The following is a 5,542-nucleotide window of genomic DNA, read 5'->3' on the forward strand; positions in this document are numbered from 1 at the left end:
TCAGTTGGTCTGGTTCAGTTGGACTGGTTCAGTTGGACTGGTTCAACTGGTCTTCAGCCGGTCTGGTTCAGTTTCAGTTGGTCAGCTGGTCAGCAGTTGGTTCAGTTGGTTCAGTTTCAGCTGGTGTGCTGAAATCAGCCTAGCTGATTTCAGTTTGTGCAGAACCAGTAACTTTATCGTTATTTATCAGCATCTTAAGCTTTGATTCTGTCAGGCCCGGGGCCGAAGAGGGCGGGGGTGATTGCCGGTGCCATCAGTTGCACGGATAATGAGCGGCTCCTGGCAGGCTTCTATGTGGAGGGAACATGAATGAACCGACCCACACGGGAATGAGAGGGATTCCGAGACTGTTCAATGTAATGGACTGTACAGTTGAAGAGGGCTTAAAAGATTTGATTTGTACTACTCATATCAAGAAGGTGCATCTTCTTTTCGGTAGCTCATCACATAAGAACTTTGCTTGGGACAATTTTGGGATGGGTGACCTCCTGGGAAGTTTCCCAGGGTGCGTGTGAGTGAGGACATAAGCACGCTGGAAAGACTAATCTTGATACAGTGAGTACAGTCGTCGAATCTGGGCGTTATAGCTGGTATCAGAGCCGACCTCTCTTAGTACGGTGTGGTTCGGGGACGAACCAAGCAGAAGCTGGTGGGCACGTCAGGCCCGGGGCCGAAGAGGGCGGGGGGTGATTGCCGGTGCCATCAGTTGCACGGACAATGAGCGGCTCCTGGCAGGCTTCTAGGTGGAGGGAACTTGAATGAACCGACCCACACGGGAATGAGAGGGATTCCGAGACTGTTCAATGTAATGGACTGTACACTTGAAGAGGGCTTAAAAGATTTGATTTGTACTACTCATATCACGAAGGTGAATCTTCTTTTCGGTAGCTCATCACATAAGAACTTCAAAGTTAAGCGTGCTTGACTTGGGACAAATTTGGGATGGGTGACCTCCTGGGAAGTTTCCCAGGGTGCGTGTGAGTGAGGACATAAGCACGCTGGAAAGACTCATCTTGATACAGTGAGGACAGTTGTCGAATCTGGGGCGTTACAGATTCAGACTTTGACTTCTGAAGATGATTTGTAGAATCATTGTCTTATCTTTCCAACGCATACGGAATCGCTTCATTTCAATAACCGAGCTGAGAGATATGAGAAAAATACCGCAGCTGCTCAAACTCAACTGATTGCTGTTTTCGTGTGATCAGTTCGGTAATTGAGCGATCAGTTAGACCATTATAACATCCGATTTTGCCCACTGACGTGAAATACGATTTGTTCCAAAATTGAGTTTTCTAATCAGTCCAGTTGGCGGATTGTCATTTGGATAATCCAGTTGAGAGATATCATCAAAATATCGAAGCTCGCCAGAAATTCAATTTGTGCAAAATTCAGTTTCAGCTTGCTCTTGTGTTTGCAACTTCACACTTGACGTATGATTGCACGAGGAGCAGGTGAAGAGAACAGAGAGGCTCGGGATGAGGAAAGGGCCACCCCTCCTCGCCCACCGCCAGATATGCAGGCACAGATGCTTGCAGGTATGACTCATTTTTTCGCACAGTTTGTGGGCTGGAGTAGATACAGGGGCGAGGCCCTTGCCAGAGGCAGTATATGGGAGGTTCAGGAGGATGGACCCAAAAGAGTTCTCAGGGACTACTGACCCGATATAGCTGAGGGATGGATTAAGTCTATCGAGGTGATTTTCGCTTTCATGAAGCTGCAGGATGCAGACAGAGTTAGATGTGCCACATTTCTGCTGACAGGGGACGCTAGATTGTGGTGGGAGAACGCATCTGTGTCAGTGAACTTGCAGGACTCTATCTTGAATGGTTTTAAGGAAGTCTTCTACCTCCAACTACTTCACTGAGGAAGTACGCTCCAGACTGACCAGGGAGTTTATGACCTTGCGGCAGGGAGACAGCAGTGTAGCCGAATCTGTGAGGAAGTTTGAGAGGGTGTGTCACTTCATGCCCCTGATTGCGAATGATGCATGGGAAAAGCTGAGGCATTTCGTTGGTGGTTTATGTCTGATCTTGCACCGTGATATGAGATTTGCTGGTCCTACCACCTATGCTATCGTCGTGTCGAGAGCCTTGGCGGCAGAGCAGGACCAAGGAGATATTGTTATTGACAGGCAGGGCAAGAGGCCCTATCAGGCACCTCAGCAGCAGCAGCAAGCCTCAGTTTAAGAGACCTTTCCCGGGACAGCAGGGAAAGAGGCCATTTCAGGGGTCGCCAAAAGGGCAAAGGTCATATTCCACAAAAGAAGGCTCCTCAGAAGCCTGAGTACCTAGTGTGCCCGAAGTGCAACTGTCAGCTTATGGGTCAGTGTTTATGGGGTTCTGGCAAATGCTTCAAGTGCGGAGCCAGTGATCATATGCTGAGGGATCGCCTGCATTGGAAGCAGCCAACCCAAGGGAAAGTGTTCGTCATGCATGCCAAGGAGGCGAACCCAGACACGACTCTACTGACTGAAAATATCTTCATAAAGAGAGTAGCCACAAAGTCATTGTTAGATTTCGGGGCCACTCGCTCTTTATCTCGGAGACGTTCGCTTATCATTTGGATGTCAAGTCCATTTGACTCGACGTGAGCTACTCCATGACAGTCTCATCAGGGTAAGAGTTATCAGCTACTAGCGTGGTCAGAGATATTGATCTTGAACTGCAGGGCCACCTAGTGTATGCCGAACTGATTGTGTTAACCGATGCCAGAGTTTGACATTATATTGGGAATAAACTGGCTAACAAAGAATAAAGTTCTTATTGGCTTTCAGAAAAGGTTAGTGTTGGTAAGGCCGTTGGGCATGGAGCAGTATATTTTTGAGCCGGACAGATGGAAAAGTTTCCCTCGCATGATCTCTTGCATGTTGGCACAGAGACTTATTCACAAGGGGTGTCGGGCTTTCTTGGCAAGTATTATTTCTGCACCTGACACACCCACTCCGTCGATATCTGATATACCAGTAGTCAGAGATTTTCCTGACGCTTTTCCTGACGACGTCATGGCCTTCCACCAGAGAGAGAGGTTGAGTTTTCCATTGACCTTGTGCCATGCACTGTGCCAATCTCTAAGGCATCATACCGTTTAGCTCCAGCTGAGATGTTAGAGCTCAAACAACAAATTCAGGAGCTCCTAGATAAAGAATTCATCCACCCTAATTTCTCACCATGGGGCTCACTAGTGCTCTTTGCAAAGAAGAAAGATGTGAGCATGAGGTTGTGTGTCGACTATTGAGAACTGAACAAGGTAACGTTCAAGAATAAATATCCACTACAAAGGATTGAGGACTTTTTCAATCAATTGCAGGGAGCTACAGTGTTCTCTAAGATAGATCTACGATCTGGGTATCATCAACTAAAGGTAAAAGATGCAGATGTTCATAAGACAGCCTTCAGAACCAGATATGGGCATTATGAGTTCTTAGTGATGCTTTTTTGGATTGACGAATGCTTCAGCAATTTTTATGGACCTCATGAATCGATTATTTCAGCTCCTACCTAGATCAGTTCATCATAGTGTTCATCGATGATATTCTTATCTACTCGAAGAGCCATGAAGAGCACAGTCAACACTTGGGTACAGTTCTACAAGTCTTGCAGAGTCGCAAGTTGTTTACAAAATTTAGTAAGTGTGAATTCTGGTTGGAGAAAGTAGTATTTTTGGGTCATATAATATCTAGCAGTGGCATTGAGGTGGATTCAGCTAAGGTGGCAGAAGTTAAGGAATGGGTTAAGCCGAAGAATGCGTCATAGATCTGTAGTTTCCTAGGCTTGGTAGGCTACTACAGGAAAATTTATTCAGGGGTTTTCGTCGATTGCAGTTCCACTCACTTCACTAACCAAGAAAAATGCTAAATTTGTATGGAGTGATGATTGCCAGAAGAGTTTCGATACTTTAAAGCAAGCTCTTATCACAGTGCCAATTTTAGCTATGCCATCAGGGCAAGGCAATTTTGTGTTATACGCCGATGTTTCTAAGCGTTTAGGCGCAATATTGATGCAGCATGGTCGGGTTATAGCTTATGCCTCCAGACAGTTAAAGGTGCATGAGAAGAACTACCCGACTCATGATCTCGAGTTAGCTGTCGTTGTCTTTGCGTTGAAGATATGGAGACATTATTTGTACGGCGAGAAATGCCAGATATTTACTGATCACAAGAGTCTCAAATACTTCTTCACGCAGAAAGAGCTGAACATGAGACAAAGACGGTGGTTGGAGTTAGTAAAAGACTACGATTGTGAAAAATTAGCTACCACCCAGGGAAATCTAATATTGTGGCAGATGCTTTGAGCAGGAAGATAGTAGTCGTACCGCAGCTGTCAGCGCAGAGATCTCTTCAGTCAGAGATTCACAGGTTTGGCCTAGAAGTTTATCCCAATGGCAGAGCTCCAAAGATGTCTAATCTGACAGCCCAGTCTTCTTTGTTAGACCAAATCCGTAGAGGTCATCCTTTGGATGAACAGTTAAAGAAATGGAGACTTAAGAATGAAGCCAAAGTCAGTGTACTCTACACAGTGTCCGATGGTATTATGAGGTACAGAGGAAGGATATGGGTGCCTAGTGTTGATTCGATCAGAGAGAATATTTTGACAGAGGCACATACATCTCCGTATTCCATCCATCTAGGAGGTACCAAGATATACAAGGATTTGCAGATGTTGTATTGGTGGCCAGGGATGAAGCGGGATATCCGCCGATTGCATCTGGATGTCTCACTTATCAGCAAGTAAAAGCAGAGCATCAGAGGCTACCAGGGATGCTTAAGCCACTTCCTATTCCCGAGTGGAAATGGAAGAATATCACCATGGATTTTGTTGTTGGATTGCCGAGGTCAGTCAGAGGATCTAATGCTATTTGAGTTATAGTGAATCGATTTACTAAATTGGCACATTTCTTACCGGTGAAGATGACTTTCTCCATGACTCAGTATGTAGAGCTCTATATAAGGGAGATAGTTTGATAGCATGGGATCCCAGTTTTTATTGTGTCAGACAGGGACCCGAGATTCACATCTTCCTTCTGGAAGAGTTTACATGCAGCCATGGGGATGAAGTTGCTATTCAGTACAGCATTCCACCCTAAGACAGATGGCCAGTCTGAGCAAGTGATTCAGATGTTGGAAGATCTGTTGTGAGCTTGTGTTATATATTTTCATGGGAATTGGGAATCGAAACTACCTCTAGTGGAGTTTACCTACAACAACAGTTTCCAATCATCTATAGGCATGGCTCCCTACGAAGCACTATATGAAAGAAGTGCAGATCGCCGATTCATTGGGATGAAGTCAGTGAGAGATCAGAACTTGGCCCAGAAATTGTTCAGCAGACTGCAGATATAGTGGTCAAGATCCGAGACAGGATGAAGACTGCCCAGAGTCGTCAAAAAAGCTATGCTGACAAGAGGAGGAGAAATGTCGAATTTGCCGTAGGAGATCACGTATTTGTGAAGATAGCACCTATGAAGGGTGTTATGATGTTTGGGATGAGAGGCAAGCTGAGTCCGAGAATTATCAAGCCATTCGAAATTCTTGACAGAGTTG

Source organism: Primulina tabacum, chromosome 14, assembly GCF_025594145.1.
Source record: "Primulina tabacum isolate GXHZ01 chromosome 14, ASM2559414v2, whole genome shotgun sequence".
Lineage (NCBI taxonomy): Eukaryota > Viridiplantae > Streptophyta > Magnoliopsida > Lamiales > Gesneriaceae > Primulina > Primulina tabacum.